Raw genomic sequence first — 20,149 nt, 5'->3', positions numbered from 1 at the left:
GAAGAAATGGATTAGACAAATTCTTGGACTAGCTTTTAGTCAGAATAACTAAATGGAAGATTAATCTTTTTTTTGTCCTTTCTTTTTTAAATGTGCCTTTCTGAATCCCAGGTGCTTTTGTTGTTGTTGCTCAGTCGCACAGTCAAATCCGACTCTTCGCGACCCCATGGACCACATCATGCCAGGCCCTCCTGTCCTCCATCGTCCCCCGGAGTTTGCTCATGTTCATGTTCATTGCATCGATAACACTGTCTAACCATCACATCCTTTGCTGTCCCCTTCTTCTTTTTCCTTCAATCTTTCCTAGCATCAAGGTCTTCTCCAGTGAGCGCTCCCTTCTCATTTGGTGGCCAAAGTATTGGAGCTTCAGCTTCAGTCTCTGGCCTTCCAGGGAACAGTCAGGGTTGATTTCGTCCTCTTCTTCTTTGACCTTCAGTCTTTCCCAGCATCAGGGTCTTCTCCAGTGAGGGCTCCCTTCTCATTTGGTGGCCAAAGTATTGGAGCTTCAGCTTCAGTCTCTGGCCTTCCAGGGAACAGTCAGGGTTGATTTCGTCCTCTTCTTCTTTGACCTTCAGTCTTTCCCAGCATCAGGGTCTTCTCCAGTGAGGGCTCCCTTCTCATTTGGTGGCCAAAGTATTGGAGCTTCAGCTTCAGTCTCTGGCCTTCCAGGGAACAGTCAGGGTTGATTTCGTCCTCTTCTTCTTTGACCTTCAGTCTTTCCCAGCATCAGGGTCTTCTCCAGTGAGGGCTCCCTTCTCATTTGGTGGCCAAAGTATTGGAGCTTCAGCTTCAGTCTCTGGCCTTCCAGGGAACAGTCAGGGTTGATTTCGTCCTCTTCTTCTTTGACCTTCAGTCTTTCCCAGCATCAGGGTCTTCTCCAGTGAGGGCTCCCTTCTCATTTGGTGGCCAAAGTATTGGAGCTTCAGCTTCAGTCTCTGGCCTTCCAGGGAACAGTCAGGGTTGATTTCGTCCTCTTCTTCTTTGACCTTCAGTCTTTCCCAGCATCAGGGTCTTCTCCAGTGAGGGCTCCCTTCTCATTTGGTGGCCAAAGTATTGGAGCTTCAGCTTCAGTCTCTGGCCTTCCAGGGAACAGTCAGGGTTGATTTCGTCCTCTTCTTCTTTGACCTTCAGTCTTTCCCAGCATCAGGGTCTTCTCCAGTGAGGGCTCCCTTCTCATTTGGTGGCCAAAGTATTGGAGCTTCAGCTTCAGTCTCTGGCCTTCCAGGGAACAGTCAGGGTTGATTTCGTCCTCTTCTTCTTTGACCTTCAGTCTTTCCCAGCATCAGGGTCTTCTCCAGTGAGGGCAACCTTCTCATTTGGGGGCAAAGTATTGGAGCTTCAGCTTTAGTCTTTGGCCTTCCAGGGAACAGTCAGGGTTGATTTCGTCCTCTTCTTCTTTGACCTTCAATCTTTCCCAGCATCAGGGTCTTCTCCAGTGAGTGCTCCCTTCTCATTTGGTGGCCAAAGTATTGGAGCTTCAGCTTCAGTCTCTGGCCTTCCAGGGAACAGTCAGGGTTGATTTCGTCCTCTTCTTCTTTGATCTTCAGTCTTTCCCAGCATCAGGGTCTTCTCCAGTGAGGGCAACCTTCTCATTTGGGGGCAAAGTATTGGAGCTTCAGCTTTAGTCTTTGGCCTTCCAGGGAACAGTCAGGGTTGATTTCGTCCTCTTCTTCTTTGACCTTCAATCTTTCAGAGTCTTCTCCAGTGAGTGCTCCCTTCTCATTTGGTGGCCAAAGTATTGGAGCTTCAGCTTCAGTCTCTGGCCTTCCAGGGAACAGTCAGGGTTGATTTCGTCCTCTTCTTCTTTGACCTTCAATCTTTCCCAGCATCAGGGTCTTCTCCAGTGAGTGCTCCCTTCTCATTTGGTGGCCAAAGTATTGGAGCTTCAGCTTCAGTCTCTGGCCTTCCAGGGAACAGTCAGGGTTGATTTCGTCCTCTTCTTCTTTGACCTTCAGTCTTTCCCAGCATCAGGGTCTTCTCCAGTGAGTGCTCCCTTCTCATTGGGTAGCCAAAGTACTTGAGCTTCAGCTTCAGTCTCTGGCCTTCCAGAGAACAGTCAGGGTGCAGTCAGGGAACAGCCCCAGGTGCTAGAAGCAGATAATAGGGAAAGGGTCTCCATCCTCATGGAGTCACTGATTGAATTCGGAACTAAACGAATCTTTGGTCTGATCCAACAAAGTCTGCCATGTATTCAGTTATCTACTAACCATCAGGAGCAGGAGAGCCACACCGTGCCATGATTCCACTCAAATGACAGCTCTAGTCACATCTGATGATGTTGTGTATTGAAAACTATATTAAGCTTGAGTCTAAACAAGGATTGTAAATAGACCAATCAGAGCTGCACAGGGTTCAGGAGGGAAGCACTCTGATTGGACCTTATCTGTAAATAGTTATTGGTTGTTCGCTGACATATGGGCGTGGCTACCTAAGCTCGGACTGTTTAAAAGAGAGCCTGTTGTTCTATGTTTTTGTCTCGTTCGTGTTATCGTTCTGATTCTTCTGACCGTTGAATAAAGCTGATTCACTGTTCAATAGCTGTGTTGAGTCTCGTACTTAACAGATGAACTTCCAGTTCAGCTCACATCCTGCTTGCCTGTTGTGAACAGGGAACCAACTTTTGTGCAAGCTGTTCACATGAGTCAGTGTGAATTCAGATGCATCCAGTGTGTAGCATGATGTTGCACATGATTAGATTTCTTTTACAGGAGTCACCACCACCCTGTCTGTGGCCTCCTACAATTTTTAAAAGGCATGTAGTAAAAGGGGGGGGAATCCAGTTTAAGATTTTTTAGTTGAGACTCACTACTCAGGCATTTCTGTGTTGTCTGCCATGAATCTGCCATGGACCCAGTTAATCTTGCAAACTGCTCTTGTTATCAGCTTGTGAGTAGATGCCGCTGACTGTGCAAGTGCAAAAATCACGCAATGCCATCGATTTGACATTGGTCACTTTGAAGTATGCTTTTGACCACATTGATACGAAGAAGAAATAAACCGCCTGGCAGTGTCACACTCCAGGGCCTGACGCAGCCCACTTGTCCTCAAGGAAAACCCACGCCTTTTTCTGAGCTGTGTGACTCAGATTTAAGGGCAGCCCAGCCTAAAATGTTCCCTTGCTCGAAAGCCAGTCGAATCCGACTCTAGGGTTGTGGTGCTCATCTCCGTTTCAAAGCCGAAGAGCCAGCGCTGTCCGAAGACGTTTCCGTGGTCATGCGGCCGGCATGACTAAACACCAAGGCGCACGGAACGCTGTTACCTTCCCACCGAAGTGGTACCTATTTATCTACTTGCAATGTCTTGCTTTCGAACTGCTAGGTCGGCAGGAGCTGGAACTAGAGACGGGAGCTCACTCCGTCGTGCGGCACCCGGGTCTCGAACTGCTGAACTACTGACCTTCCACAGTTTGCAGTTCAGCGTCTTAACCACTTGAGCCACTGCAGCCCAGCCTGCAGAACCCTAAATAGACTGAGAATATAGATTAAGCGGTAGGGGTAAACTTCACTGTACTTTCAATTTGTCAGGCTGCTGTTAAATCCACAGAAGCATGACCGGGGGGGGGGGGGGGTGTGGAGGTGGAGAAAAGAGAAAAGCCACTATAACCAGGAGGGGAAAGCAAGGCATTGTGCACTGAGGTATACTGAATCTAATCAGGACAAACATACACAACACGTTCTGAGCTGAATGAAGACAAGCCATGAACTCCCACCCGGTTTCATTCAGTGCCTTGTCGACTTTCACAAAAAGGTAGGTCACGGTAAGAATACAGAGAAATTGGCAATTAAAATGATAAAAGAGGCTCGCTGTCCCATAAACAGCCAGGCATCAGACGGCACAGACCCATTTGTAGGAGGAACTCAGCCATGTTAATTGGAAACAAAAAGAATGAGTCTTTTTTTTCTGCTGATGGAGAGGGAAATAACGAGAAATGACCTACACTTGAAAAAAAACCCAAAATCACAAAATGTATCATGGATCAGAAATAATAGGCAATTAAACTGTTGTGGTTGGGGTGGGGGGGGCACCATTAATCAGAACCAGAAGAGGTGGTCAAAAGCAAGCTAGTTAACAGCGTTAATTACCGGCTAGTGTACCAGAACTGCCGCATGCAAGAAATCAAGCAATTAGGCCAAAGCGACCACGAGGCTGCCCACTATGCCTTTTAATGACATATTGCGATGGGGGATCACCACCCGTGGCATCAGTTGCCAGAGAGAATCTCTGCTGCACCTCTGAATCAAGTGTGATGGGACCCTTCATGCAGCAGTAGGGCTGCCAACCTCCAGGTGGAGTCTGGAGATTTCCGGGAATCACAGCTGGTCTCCAGTGTAATGTATTCATCTCCGACCGCGTGCGAGGCTAAGTCTCCATGCGGTCACGCGAAGCTTCCGAGCTTCGCTCCCAGAGACAATGGCCCAAGCGGATCCTAGGCCGCAGCAATCAGAGGGCTAGGTTCTTTTATGTGCAACAATCCCACCCCCAAAACACATCCCCACACTAGTGATAGGCATTTACAGTGGCCGAGAGTTCCATGGGCTCTTGACTTCCCCATTGCAGGATGGGGAATTATATGAGAGTGGCAGAAGTAGGGGAACCTCCACATTCAGAGGCACTAATCCTCTGAATTCCAGAGCCAGGAGGCAACATCAGGGGAAGATCTTGGCCTCTGTGCCCTGTCGCTGCCCGTCCATAGGAACTGGTTGGCCACTGTGTGAGACAGGAGGATGGACTAGATGGACTATTAGTCTGATCCAGCAGGGCTCTTCTTATTTTGTTAGAAGGCCTCAGCCTCTATGCCAGGGGTGGCCAAACTGCAGTTTGGGAGCCACATGCTGCTCTTTCACACATATTATGCGGCTCCCGGCAGGGTGGCTGGGGAAGCAAAGGGGAGGCATGCCTTCCCAATTGGTCTTCCCTTCTCCAGTCAACGTTCCTCTCCCTGGGTAGGCTTGAGGTGGGGGAGAGCAGAGAAAGAAAGCAACTTTAACTTTAAATGCAATTCTCAAAGCCCCTCCCCCAGCCAGCCAACTTGGAGAAGGCATTTGTCTCTTTAAATCCCATCTTCAAGCCAAGCCAGCCGGGTGGGCTTGGAGGATGCATTTAAAGTTGCTTTCTTTCCACCTCTCCTTCCCTCCCTCTCTCCCCCATCTGTTTCCTTCCTTCCTTCCTCTCTCTCTCCCCCCTCTCTCCCCATATAAAGTTATATTTGTTCTCCAAGGCCCGCCACACTGGCTGGCTGGCTTGGCTTGGAGAAAGCATTTGTCTCTTTAAATCCCATCTCCAAGTCAAGTTGGCTGGCATGGGAGTGTGGGGGGATGTTGGAGTTAAAGTTGCTTTCTTTCCACCTCTCCCTCCCTCCCTCCTTCCATCCTTCCCACCTCCATCCCCATTTATTTGCTTTCTTTCCACCTCTCTCTCTCTCTCTCTCTCTCTCTCTTTTCCTTCCTCCCTCCCTCCCCATCTATTTGCTTTCTTTCCACCTTTCTCTATCTCTCTTTCTCCCTTCCTTCTTTCTCTCTCTCTCTTCCTTCCTTCCTCCCCCCTCATCTATTTGCTTTCTTTGTTTTCTCTCTCTCCCCCCCCTTCCTTCCTCTCCCCCCATCTATTTGCTTTCTTTCCAACTTTTTCTCTCCCTCTCCCTTTCTTCCCAATCTATTTGCTTTCTTTGTTTCTCTCTCTCCCTCTCTCTTTTCACCTCTTTCATTCTTTCTTTCCACCTCTCCCTCTATTTCTCTCTCTCTTAGACAAATAAATATTATTAGCGAACAAATAAATATCATTGGACAAATAAATATCATATACCCTGTTTTTACCCCTTTTGTTTTTATTTTTGGCAGACTCAATTAATATTAATGAAAAGTATGCACACGGAGAGTGATTTCAGCTAAGCATACCTTTATTTAGTCAGGAACAAGACACCTTGGCTGGCTCGCAGGCCGGCTTATATTCCTACTGAAAACCCACCACCAAAACACACACCCCACTCCCGATAGGCTATTTACAGTAACCGAGAGACCTATTGGCCTCCCGGCTGGGGACCTAGCCCTTTCTTTGGGCCTGGCTAGGATCCTACTGGCCCATTGTCTTTTGGCATGAAGCTAGTGTATTTGTGCCTGGGCCAGTCCAGGCATGTCCGGACATATCAGGCTGGATACACTACAATTAACAAAAAGCCAATTTGCATATTTTCGAATAAAATTGTGTGTAATATTTGTTCATGTCTTGTGGCTCGCAAATATCTGACGTTTTTTCTGTGTGGCTCTTATGGTAAGCAAGTTTGGCCACCCCTGCTCTATGCCCTGCTGTTGGCCCTCCAGAGGAACTGCTTGGCTACTGTGTGAGTCAGGATGCTAAACTAGATGGACCATTGGTCTGTTCCAGCTGGGTTTTTCTTATGTTCTCATGACTACAGAGCTCAGTTCCCCTGGAGAAAATGGCTGCTTTGGAGGGTGAACCCTGCTGCGGTTCCTCCCCTCCCCAAACTCCACCTTCCCAGGCTCTACTCCCAAATCTTCTGGAATTTCCCATCCCAGAGTTGGCAGCCTTACTTTGAGCACCTAAATGTGACATTAAAAGGCTCCTGCTAGAGCTCTAGAATTGTTACGTCATTTCCAGTCCAAGGTCTGTTGTCATCTAGCAGAGGAACAACACCAAACATTAAATTTTTGTTTCAGGAATATACGTAGATGTGCGTGGACAACTCAGAACCAGAACGCCACCAGGGAGTTGTGCATTTCCCTTTACAGCTTCAGGCTCTTTGCTCTGCATCATTCTGCAAGGTGATTAATACAGATCACGGGAGACACAAATTGCAATCGCTTTTTAATGACCAGGGTTTTATTTTTCCTTTTTTTAAAAAAGCCATTCTGATTTGCTCAAAGGAGCACGTGAGTGCTTAACAACCACGCTGTCTGTGGCAGGTTACCTTTTCATTCTGGTTTGTTTGGCTAGCCTAATGAGGGCCTTGGCCTCCGATGGCAAAGAATAGGGATCGCACAAAAGCCGGGCGGACGCGGCTGGCATCTGGTGGTGCTAACAGATGCAGACCCCGATCTCCATAGCCGTATGGGGAGTATTGCAGGCCCCAGCAAAGGGCGGGGGGGGGGCTTGAGGATTAATGAGCCTGGGGGCTCTTTCTCCAGGGACTCCCCAGCCTTCTTGCTTGATGTAATTTATTAAGGATGTATGGGGGTCACAGTGATCACGCTGAAAGGGGAGGCTCCAATAACAGCCCCGAAACAAATGAAATGGGAATGGGGGAAATGCATGGGGGAGAGCATGAAAAGGGCATAAGAACCATTTGTCGTCGCGTCTGCGCGAGCCATTTGGTCAGCCTTTCAAGAAGACCTTTTCCATCACAAATGAACTTACAGATGTACATCTTCGTTCCCCGAGGGATTCTCGAGTGCTTTGAAAGGGTTAACAGTAGTGTTGCCATTGTCCAGGTGGACACACACAAAAAATTTCACTCTGCATGGCCTAAATACCAATTTCAAAAATCAATAATTATTAATAATAAACAATAATAAACACATCGTGTATAGACAAATGAACCATTTATACAATTTCCAAATCCTAAGCAAAATTATTCATACACTAACAATTCATAGTCAGGGCATAAATGATATCACAAAAGTCCTGGTCTATGGCTCACAAAGTCCAAACCACTTCAAAGTGCTCAGTCCCTCCTAATGAGCAATATGCTTCATGGTGTAAAAGGGGAAAGAGAGCTTCCAGAAGATATCTACTCCAAGAGTTCCAAAAGAGGAACACTTGAATGGTTCCAAAAGAAGAACTAGGGGATTACTGACTTCATCAATATGCTCCACGTTTCACCAATAGGGCTTCATCAAGCTGGAACCAATAACCTGAAGGATATCTCTGGAAAACAGTCTCAGCGTATTCAACTCAAAAAGTCATGTTCAAAGTGGGCTGTGCCTTCACAACACTCAATATTCTCATGGCGGCCTTGCCCTCCCCAAGCGACACCCCCAAATCTCTAGGACTTTCTGAACCTGGAGTTTACAAAGCAAAGTGATGCCCTTCATCATGCGTAACTTTCTGGTTCATCTTCCTTAACAAAGCAAGGCGGCTCATTTCACTGCATATTTTAAGTTTTTTAAAAATCAGGCAATTCTGCGCAAGGCATTTATAAACTGTACCTCAAATGCGATCTCATTGTAAAAAAAAAAACACTTCTAGGCTATTGGCCAACAATCCAAAGGACACATCATGAAATAAATAAGCATTTACTTCCGAGATGGGCTGCCAACTCATTAAAAACATTTTTTTTAAAAAAAAACCTCAATTTAAAATTTATCTGGTTTATACAAAAAGGGCTTTTCAAGAGACGCATGAAAGTGTAAGAAAACTAAGAAGGATCAAAACGTATAACATTGTCAAAAGGAAAAGTCTAATTTAAGGCTTTGGACTCTGTTTGCTATTTGGGAATTAGCCATCATGGAAATTTTGCTTCCTCACAGGTCCAATACACAAAGCTATCGTTGAGACAAAAAAAGGTGCCGCTGAAAGGAAGGGTTGTCAGTCTCCAGATGGGGCCCCCAGAATTACAACCAGTGTTCCCTCTAAGCTGAGTTAGTGTGAGCTAGCTCACAGTTTTTTAGCCTCCAGCTCACACATTTTTGCCTTAGCTCAGGAAGGATGGCTCCAGAGCAAACTGATTTATGCAGCAGCCAAATCACCTGCTCACAACCTTAATGCCAGTAGCTCACAAAGTAGAATTTTTGCTCACAGGACTCCACAGCTTAGAGGGAACACTGATTACAACTGATCTCTAGGCTACCAGACCCCCTTGAGAAAATGGCTGCTTCAAGGGGCGAACACGATGGCCTCGCGTCCCTGCCAAGCTCCCTCCCTCCCTCTCCAGGCTCCTCCCTTGAAGTTCCAGGGATTCCCCAACCTGGAGCTGGCAACCGTAGAACAAGACCATCTGCCCAGTTCTGCCCTCAGCTCTCAGCTTCACCAACTAAAAGCTGCCCTTACTGAGAAAATGTGCTCCCCCCATTTAATCAACTAATTTTATTGATCGGGATGGTCACGAACCAGCTGACAAACTAAAGTCCGTCATGAATTTTGGCCAGTTCGTGGTCCGTGAAGCAATGTTCATGAACCGAGGAGCCGCCATGGACGTCCAAGAACTTCCAGGAAATTTTGAAATTCCCAAGAATTTCAGATCACTCATTGTGTTGTGTCCATCTGGTTATAATAAGCTGCCTTGCATAGCCAGCAAAGTCTTTGCCCTTTGACCCATCAGGCCTTGGTCTGGACTCCCATCCAAACCTTGAGAAGATGTGCTCCAGTGATCAGGGATCGCCGGATACATTTCTTGCTTTGACCAAAATTCGCTGAGCTGCTTTGACTGCTGATTCAACTTTCCCATTGCTCTGGCGATAGGTGGGGAGAATGCCTGGTTATCAAATTCCCACTGAACCTGGAAGGCTCTGACTTCTGCTGACACAAACTGAGTTCCATTATCTGTGAAGACAGTATCAGCTATTCCATAGCAAGCAAAATGATTCTTAAACTTCCTAATCTATCTGAGAACTGCTGTATGGCAATGGATCAATCTCCACAAAATTTGACTAGTAGTCTACTATTATGAGATAATCCTTCTCCTCAAGAGCCAGTTTGGTATAGTGAGAGCCAGTTTGGCGTAGTGGTCAAGTGTGTGGACTCTAATCTGGGAGAACCGGGTTTGATTCCCCACTCCTCCCCTTGCAGCTGCTGGATGACCTTGGGCAAGCCATAGTTCAGTCAGAGCAGTTTTCAAGAGAGCTCTCTCAGCCTCACCTACCTCACAGGGTGTCTGTTGTGGGGAGAAGGGAAGGGAGTTTGTAAGCCGCTCTGAGACTTCGAGTGAAGGGTGGGGTATAAATCCAATCTCCTCCTCCTCCTCTTCTTCTTCTTCTCTATGGCCTGGGCCACCTGGGCCAAGCCAAATAGCAGCAATGCAGTAGGAGAACCCGGTTTGATTCCCTACTCCTCCAGTTGCAGCTGCTGGATGACCTTGGGCAAGCCATAGTTCTGACAAGAGCTGTCCTTGAAAGGGCAGTCCTTGAAAGAGCCCTCTCAACCCCACCTACCTCACAGGGTGTCTGTTGTGGGGAGGGGAAGGGAAAGGAGTTTGTAAGTCTTCTTCTTCTTCTTCTTCGCCTGTTGACATTCTGTGACCCTCTCTGTAGAAACGTCTGGTAATCTGCTTCTCCCAACAGTCATTCACAGAGCTTCCGATCTCATGTGCCACGCACAAGCCTATTTTTGATAAGAGAGTCTGTGATCACTCAAAAATTACAGGTTGCAGCTGGAGTCCATAACATGGTTACATAAGCATCCAGCCCCTCTTCAGCACACTGCCACTTGATAGAGAAATTACAGCATTCCACAGTTTCATTCTGTTTGGGTGCACAGTATTCACCAAGTGACCTGAGTAATTTCTCCACATCACAACAGGGTCAAGGCCAAAAAGACTAGCGTAGATCTCTTCTTCCCCTCTCTCCTCCGAGGTAGCATAACAGCTTCGCTTTTCCTCCTCTCCCTCCAAGGCAATGTCCAGATCCAGTTCAAACTTCCACACCTGGGCGAGATTGCCATAAAGTCCAGTGGCGCCGGGAGCTTCAGCCCTGGATCCATGTTGCAAAACTCTTTGCTGCTTTAGTTCTTGTTGAGCGGCTTCAGCTGGGCTCTGCTGCTAAATCACTGCCATACGGTTGCCAGGTCACTAGCAGGGGAGGGGGGTGGGTAAGGTTGCCAGACACAAGTTGGGAAACTCTTGGAGATTGGGGGATGGAGATTTGGGGAGGACAGGAACCTCAGTGGGGTACAATGCCTCACTCCACCCTTCAAAGCAGACATTTTCTCCAGGAAAATTGATCTCTATAGTCTGGAGAGCAGCTGTGATTCTGGGAGATCCCCAGGTCCCACCTGGAGGCTGGCATCCATAAGAACATAAGAACATAAGAGAAGCCAATGTTGGATCAGGCCAAAGGCCCATCCAGTCCAACACTCTGTATCCCACAGTGGCCAGAAATACCAGTGCCATCAGGAGGTCCACCAGTGGGGCCAGGACATTAGAAGCCCTCCCACTGTTGACCCCCCCAAGCACCAAGAAGACAGAGCATCACTTGCCCCAGAGCCCCTATCTATACCTTGTGGCTAATAACCACTGATGGACCTCTGCTCCATATAAGAACATAAGAGACGCCAATGTTGGATCAGGCCAAAGGCCCATCCAGTCCGACACTCTGTGTCACACAAAGGCCAGAAATACCAGGTGCCATCAGGAGGTCCAGCAGTAGGGCCAGGACATTAGAAGCCCTCCCACTGTTGACCCCCCCAAGCACCAAGAAGACAGAGCATCACTTGCCCCAGAGTCCCTATCTATACCTTGTGGCATAAGAACATACACTACCACCATGTTTCAAGTGGGTAGATATTGAGACTCAGGCTAGGGTCGTCATTCCTCAGTTCCGAGCTGGGGATCCCCCTTTTGGGGGGCTTCTGCCTGTCATCGGCCAACTGGTCAGTGGGGGGGGAACCCACCCCGGAAAAGTGGCATCACCGTGTGGCATCCCCAACATCCTGATGTCATGCGGAAGTGACGTCGTTGCGTTGAGGAGGTCGTGTGGCAATGCTCTGGTTTTTGGGGCAAAACTCTATGGTTGAATGCCAAGTTTACCAAAGAGTTTTGCCATGTGATATCCCCAATGCAATGACATCACTTCCGTGTGACATCAACAAATGGCATTGCTCCGCCCCACTCCTGGAAAGTTCCCTCCCACCCCCTGCCAGTGCAGACATTGTACCCGGCAACCCTAACTTAAAGGTAAAGGTAAGGGTTCCCTTGCTCGAAAGCCAGTCATATCCGACTCTAGGGTTGCGGTGCCCATCTCCATTTCCAAGCCGAAGAGCCAGCGCTGTCCGAAGACGTTTCCGTGGTCATGTGGCCGGCATGACTAAACACCAAGGCACACGGAATGCTGTCACCTTCCCACCGAAGTGGTACCTATTTCTTTACTTGCCATTTCTTGCTTTCGAATTGCTAGATTGGCAGGAGCTGGAAATAGAGACGGGAGCTCACTCCGTCACGTGGCACACTCGGGTCTCGAACTGCTGAACTACCGACCTTCCACAGCCTGCAGTTCAGCGTCTTAACCACTTGAGCCACCGCAGCTAACCCTAACTTAGGCAGAAGTAATAAGGAAAATCTTTATTTAAAAAATCTTCTTCTATCTCCTGAACTCTCTCTCTTTCCGCTGAGTCACTTCCTGGAGGTGTTCCCTCATATACCACCTTCCCATGTCTCTGAATTATTCCCCCTGTCTACTTTCCTAACTCACTCAGTTGCACCTCAACCCAAACAGTCTGCATCTGAGGTAGGGCTGCCAGACCTCCCACTTTAAAGAAAATTTCAAAATTATAGACGAGTAATAGCCTTCATTATACATTTCATGGCTGTATTCTGCCCACCCACTGCGGTAGGAGGCCTCCCACTGGCAGACCTTGCTTTCCACCACCGCTCCAAGTGGCAGCAGGAGAAATGTTAAAAAATGGCCTCCTGTGTGCTGCGACATCACTTCTGGGGAAAACCTGGAAGTGATACTGGGTAGCTCTAGGAATTGCAAAACCACAGAGTTTCCAGCTATTCCTATTCGTTCATTCATTCATTCATTCATTCATTCATTCATTCATTCATTCATTCATTCATTCATTCATTCATTCGCAGCTCACAGCATTAATAAAACCAACATGGATAAAGCATCAGTCCATAAAACAACTTTACATAAATACAATAAATATAAGTAAAAGCGGCTCGGTATATCATTGCAACTAGACGTCGACCACATTGTTAACTACCTATACAGTATACATGTCTTAGCAGGTCGGCAGGCTTGGCTGGCATCCCGGCGCTCTCACTGGTATGCCCGGCGGAAAAGCTCCGTCTTCACGGCCCTGCGGAATTGCTGGAGATCTCGCAGGGCCTGGATCTCACTGGGAAGCTCGTTCCAATATGCTGGTGCAGCTAGCGAAAATGCTCTAGACCTAGTTGTTGTCAACCTGGCCTCTTTAGGGCCAGGAAGGGTCAGGCGATGTTGCATCCCAGATTCCTATAGATACCTGATGGCACTGCAAGGTTTTCCCTAGAAGTGACATTGTGGTATATGGGGCACTGAGGAGCTGGCAACCCTGCCTATCCCCCGACACAATGGAATTCCATTCCGCAGCCACCGATTAAAACTTAGAGGTGTGATGGCTTAGTCATCTGTGCCTAAATTACCTCTCTTTTCTTTTTTGCCTTTTAAAGGACTCTTCAAATTACATGCTGGACAGTTATTCTAAATCACATGTGGAGCTTATTGTTGCCAACTCCAGTTTGGGAAATTCCTGGAGATTTGGGGGCAGTACTGGGGGGGGGGCGTTAGAGGAAGGAGCTCCGTGGGGAAGCGACACCATCCCAGTCACTTCCAAGGCTGCTGTTCCCTCCAGAACAAAACACAACTGATCTTTATCGTCCAGAGGCCAGTTGTAATTCTGGGAGAACTGCAGGCTCCACCTAGAGGGTGGTTCACTGTGCTGTCTTGGCTGGTTGCCACAGAGACTACACACTGGAAAACACAGTCCGGAATCAAGGAAAGCCACAGAGCCAAAGGTTGAAGAGCTGGGAAGTCAATTCAAGGTTGCAGGTTTCAAGGAGCAGCTGCTACACACACAGGAGCAGGTCTGGGTATGCAAAGTTGCTGCTGCGCAGGAGCAGGTGCAAGGAGTGCTTTTGAACAGGTCCTCCCTTCCCTGGGAGTTGAGTCTGCAAAGGCTTACAGCTCCTCCCGTTGCCTTTGCAGGAGCTGCAGTCTGGCACTCCTTCGCTCCTGCATAGTCAGCCTCTGGCGTGCCCTACGTCTGGGGCACTCAGGGGAACTAGGCGGGGAGTCTGGCCTCGGGGTGTCTGCAACTGGGGGTGCTGGGCCAGGCTCAGGATCGGTCTCTCCTTCTGGCTGCAGCTCCTGTGCAGCTGCTGGGGACTCCTCCTCCTCAGGTACTGTTGAGGGTTCTTCTTCTGGGCTGACTCCAGAGGGGGCTGGGCTGCTCCCTGCCTCCTCCTCATCTGAGGAGTCGTCAGCCTCAGCAGAGCCAGTACCCAGGACAGTCACTCTATGCAGGGGAACGGTGACACTCTCCCTCATTGGGGTAAATCAGACTGAGACAGGCCTTGCCCTTCCTCGTAGAGCTGCTAGCCCAAGTCTAGGAAACTCCTGGAGATTTGAGGATGAACCCTGGGAAGGGGGGGGGACCCCAGTGGGGTACAGTGGCATGGAGCAGGGCTCCCCAGACTTGGGTCCTTAGGCACCACTCTGCCCACCAACATCTTTTCTGGCCCCTGTGAAGTGTTTTTGGAAAGTGGGCAGGGCCAGGTGGGGCTTTTGACTAGCAGGGCTTCTGACTCAGGTTGCCAGCCTCCAGGTGGGGCCCGGGGATCTCCTGCTTTTACAACTGATCTCCAGCTGACAGAGATCAGCTCCCCTGGAGAAAATGGCTGCTTTGAAGGGTGGACTCTAGGGCATTGCACCATGCTGAGGCCCCTCCCCTCCTCAAACCCCGCCCTCTCCTGGCTCCACCCCCCAAAGTCTCCAGGTGTTTCCCAACCCAGGCCTAGGAACCCTACTCCTGACTGGCAACTGGAGATATGGTAGCTTGTGTAGTTTAAAAAAAAAACTGCCACCACAGCACTAGGGTCTTTTCTGAGTGTATGCAAGAAAATATTTTAACACTAGTCATCCTGTTAATTAAAGCTTCTGCATGAAACATCGAAGACTTACTGTTAGAGTTATGTGTAGCCTCGATCTCTGACATTTTGCAATCACCCCCGCCCAGGGCCAACTGCAGGTGCTTCTGCACCCTAGGCGAGGCACAGATGCCAACTTCCCAGTGGGGCCTGGAGACCTCCCAGCTGGCCACCTCCTTGCCCATCCTCTCCACACACACCCACCCCACTGCCCTCAAGTGAGTCCCTCTCCCGGCGCCCCGGGCCGCCCCCTCCTAATGCCTACCTTCATCTTTGTGGATCTTAAAGTGCCTTTTTGCCAAGGGAGGCGGCAGGGGCGGGGGAAAAGTTTGAGAGGGAAGGGCAACAGGCAAGCCAGGGCTGCTGCTGCTGAGGAGGTCCAGCGGGTGGCGACACGGCCCCCTCCCCTCCCCCCCCACCACTCCAGGGCTGACTAATTGGTGAAGGAGCAGCCATCGAGGGGGAGGGGAGGCAGTGAGCAGGAGACCCCCCCCCCCGATCGATCCTGCTTCCCACGGAACAAACCGGAGACAGTTTGATGGCCCCTGCCCAAAGGATCTGCTTCCCTCCGTCCCCCGGCTGATGAGCAGAATCAGGCCACATGGCAGCTGACGCAGCACTGGGGGCGCCCAGGGCCCAGCCCAAGCGGGGAAGGGGCACAAGGGGGGTCGGGAGGACATGCCCCCCTCCCCAGATTTGAGGGATAGATGCCCACCAGCTCAGCCCGACTGGGGGTGCTGGGCAAGGGTCCGGCCAGAGGCAGAAAAGTTCTGGGAAGCTCCATGCTGAAGCCTGCAACAAATCGGAGAGCGGCACTCAGCTCCGAAGCCCGTCTCTCCCGCACGTCAGGGGAACATCTTGGCGTGGCGTCGGCTCCTTCCTCACTTCGCAGGCCGGTCGGAGAGGCGCCATTGCCGCCAAGTCCGATGGGCGGCAGGAGGAGGGGGCTTTTTTGGTGGGGAGGCACAGTTCAGCATGGTGCCCCCATCCAGGGCCCAGCGTTCTAGGTGAATGCCTAGTTCGCCTAGTGGGTGAGCCAGCCCTGCCCCCGCCTCCTGCAGCAGCCATTTTGTGGTCCACTCCACCTCCCATGGTAGGTTGCACCTACCACCCTGCATTAGATTCCTGAAGGTGCCCACATGGTCAAAATGGTTGGGGACCAGTCTAACCTTCCAACACAGTAACAACAGTATATCCTGTGGTTACAATAGGACTACAACAATAGAATAAACAATCACAACAAATACTTCTGATCGATTATATAATCAAAATGTAACATTAGAATCTGAACAAAAGTTCTATCTCACATATAATGTTCTCAAAAACAAAAAAGCATGGTTCTTCCTTCTAGTACTCTTTATGTGTATATTCTTATTGTGTATTGGAGTCCATAAATAATAAATAGGAAACTTCCTTTTTAATGCTGATGTGTTTTCTAGATAATTTCCACATTTTGAGGCGAAACCTTCTTCTAAGCAGATTCCATAATTCCAAAACTGTACAGGATATACAATAAATTATATACAATATCATGAAACCCAGTACAAAAAAGCTCAGGGTACCAAAGGTCAAAAAGTACTCACCCACCAACAATGTCAAAATTTCTTATAAGCAAAACTCCACAATTTAAAATCTGTAACAAATAGAACTTTTGTTCAAATTCTACTGTTACATTTTGATTATATAATCTATCAGAAGTATTTGTTGTGATTGTTTATTCTGTTGTTGTTGTAGTGCTGTTGTAACCACAGGACAGACTGTTGTTACTTTGTTATTACCTTCCAACACAGCCATTTTCTCCAGGGCAGCTGATCTCTGAGATGATCAGTTGTACCTCCAAGAGCTCTCCAAGCCCTGCTTGGAGATGGGGAACCCCAACTGAACATTGGCTAATTACATGAATCAGGGCTCTTTCTGTAGAAAAAGCCCAGCAGGAACTCATTAGCATAATAGGCCACACCCAACAGCAGACACTCATTAGCATATTGGGCCACACCCCTGACAGCACAGCTCAATAGCACATTAGGCCACACCCACATGTTACCAGAATTGTGGTTATCCAGCCACACCCACCTTTTGCTCCTTATTCTGTTTACCTGGTTTGTTGTCAAAACCCAGGGCCTTTTTTTGTAGCAGGAACTCCTTTGCATGTTAGGCCACACACCCCCTATGTAGCCAATCCTAATGAGTTTCTGCTTTTGGGTGTGGCCAAAAACAGGATCACAAAACTGCGGGGGAAATCGGGCGAAGCCGCGAGTCAAAATGCAGCCCCGCAGCTTCGGGTGTGAAATTGACCAATACTATTGGGGCAAACGGCAGCGCAACATCGAGGCCGCTCTAGTGCGAAATCAGCCTCTGTCTTGTGCAAGTAGATACAACACTGTGTGGATGCCCTGATTCTGTAACGGCACAGGAAAAAAGAGAGGGCAGTCATCACCCTTAATCAGGAATTAGAGTGGCCGGCCCCAAATTCAGAAATTTCTGGAGTCTGGAGGCAGTGCCTGGGGAACAGAGATGCCAGCCTCCAGGTGGGACCTGGGGATCCCCTGGGATTACATCTTATCTCCAGACTACAGAGATCAGTTCCCCTGGAGAAAATGGATGCCTTCGAAGGTGGACTCTGTGGCATTGCACCCCACTGTCCTCCCCAGGGTTTACCCCCAAATCTCCAGGAGTTTCCCAACCTGGATCTGGCAGTTCTATACCCTCATCCCCACAGATGGCCAGGGGGCCCTGGCAGCCCAACTGGGGTAGGTGGAGTTTGGGGAGAGGAGAGACCTCAGTGGAGTGGAGGTGCCACAGAGTCCAGCTTTTGGAGGGAGGACAAGTTTTTAGCCCCGATGGCTGCAATGATATACTTAGAAGTACATGGACTGTTCCCTGGAAGGCCAGATAATGAAACTGGAGCTCAAAGACTTTGGCCACCCAATGAGAAGGGAGCACTCACTGGAGAAGACCCTGATGCTGGGAAAGATTGAAGGTCAAAGAAGACGGGGACGGCAAAGGATGAGATGGTTAGACAGTGTCATCGATGCAACAAACATGAAAGTGAGCAAACTTCAGAGGACGGCGGAAGACCGGGAGGCCTGGTGTGATCTGGTCCATGGGGTCGCGGAGAGTCAGACTCGACTGTGTGACTGAACAACAACAAAACGTGGAAAATGCTGCTGACATTGCAGAAGGTAAAGAAGTGACAGAAAGAGATTTCCACGCAGGGGAGTGGGACTCCAGCTCTTTATCTCTGTGTGGCCAGGAGAAGCAGATGCAATTCGGAATAAGGTTTCCCTTGCTTGAAAGCCAGTCGGAATCTGACTCTAGGGGGCGGTGCTCATCTCGGTTTCCAAGCCGAAGTGCCAGCACTGTCCAAATACTTCTCTGTGGTCATGTGGCCGGCGTGACCAAACGCTGAGGTGCACGGAACTCTGTTACCTTCCCACCAAAGCGGTACCTATTTATCTACTTGCAGTTCCTTGCTTTCCAACTGCTAGGTTGGCACGAGCTGGGGCCAGAGACAGAGACAGGAGCACACTGTCACGTGGCACTAGGATCTCGAGCTGCCAAACTACCAACCTTCTGGCCTGCAGCTTAGCATCTTAGCATCTTAACCTCTGAGCCACCGTGGCCCCATGCAGTTTAGAATAAAAGGTAAAGGTAAAGGTTCCCTTGCTCGAAAGCCAGTCGAGTTTAGAATACATTATACCAAATAAGAGAGAATCATTAAAGTTTCCTTCGGTTCCATAATTTATACAGGGAGTAGGCTTGAGCTTTTTGGATTGCTTGGCTGTGAAAAATTGCTTTTAGCAGTTCACGTAGCCATTGTGAGAGTCCTTTCTGCAAACGTCTCCTGTGCGTGTGATCTGTTGGATCCGGCCCATTTTAATCACAAGAAGAGCAAAGAGAAAATTCACTCCAAGGTGAGGCTGTGGAGATGGGGAATCGAGGTCCTGGCAACAGAGAGGCTCACAGGATTCAGTCCAAGAAATACAGTCCCTGGCTTGTATCCTACCACTCTGCTCAGCCAAGTTCAGAGACTTCCTCCAGCCTCAGGAGCCTTCCGACAAGTAAGGAACTAAGTAAGTAAGTAAATAATAAACGAAGAGAGGGATTTCCCAGTGGCAGCCTAGAACAACCACTGCAACCAGTGCTCACGCTATCTCCAAACTGAGCTGGCACTCTCTTTAAAAAGCAGATGCAAATACTGATGTTTACAATCCATAATCCTCCCAAGAGAAGGTGGAAACCAAAGATATCTTCTTGTTTATTATTCTCAAGACTGTTTCCCAACAGATACGTTAGCAAATTGACTCTCTTCAATATCTTGAGCCTCCTTTTGAGCCGTATGTTGTCTGATAAATTCCCTCCCAGAGCAAAACATAGTTATCATTGTAATATCAAGGCAAGGACATTATCTCTACTTTTAGAAATGAAGAAATCGTATGGGACCCTCCCTCCAGTGGCTGCTGGGTAGCACTCTTCACATTATATACCGGAATGACTAAATGTATTTTTTTTAATGATTTCACATTTTTTTTAAAAAAATCCGCATCAGCTGTAATGCAACACAGAGATGCCAGCACAGGCATATCCCCGCACTTGCTTTCAAACTGATGAGTGGCGTCATCCCTCAGGTCCCCACCTCGGGTTGCCAACCTCCAGGTGAGGCCTGGGGATCTCCAGGGATTATGCCTGATCTCCAAAAGACAGAGATCGGTTCCAGATAGAGCTTTCTAGAAATTCCAATAGCTCCATTTTTAAATCTAACCAGTGTAAGCAGGAAAGATGAAGTCTAGAGCCTTAATGGAGGCCGTTATTCAGCAGCAGCTTGTCCCACCAGGAAGAGGCCAGGAGGTGGGCTGGCAAAGGAGGTCCCGCCGAGGGGCTGTACTAAAAGGAAGGACAGGATTGCCCATTGGAAACAATGGGAAACACTTGAAGGCCCATTGGAAATAATGGGAGCCTGGAATGTCAGTTGACTTGCATGGGCTCCATTGTACTGTAACTCCATTACAGTACAAGTAGAGTTGCAATAAAAACGTGGAATGGATTTTCCATTAGAGTCTCTGGGCCCAAACAGACTACTCTGGGAATGGAATGAGAGGCCACGGAGTGGAATGAGATGGAGCTGATCTGGTGAAAGCTACACACATTCCAGATATATTTAAATGTAAAGTATTTCACTTTACAGTTAGCAAATTCAGTTGCACAGAACTTTCTCTACGCCCAGGGTCTCCCATACCATTCCCTAAACACTCCTGCTACCCCAGGGGCTGTCATTCCCTTCCGTGGTCTTGCATTTAAATATTTCTGGAATGTGTGTAGCTATCACCAGATCAGCTCCATCTCATTCCACTC

The sequence above is a fragment of the Gekko japonicus genome, unplaced genomic scaffold, assembly GCF_001447785.1.
Source record: "Gekko japonicus isolate JY-2015 unplaced genomic scaffold, Gekko_japonicus_V1.1 scaffold458, whole genome shotgun sequence".
Classification (NCBI taxonomy): Eukaryota; Metazoa; Chordata; class Lepidosauria; order Squamata; family Gekkonidae; genus Gekko; species Gekko japonicus.
This window is presented reverse-complemented; position numbering follows the sequence as displayed.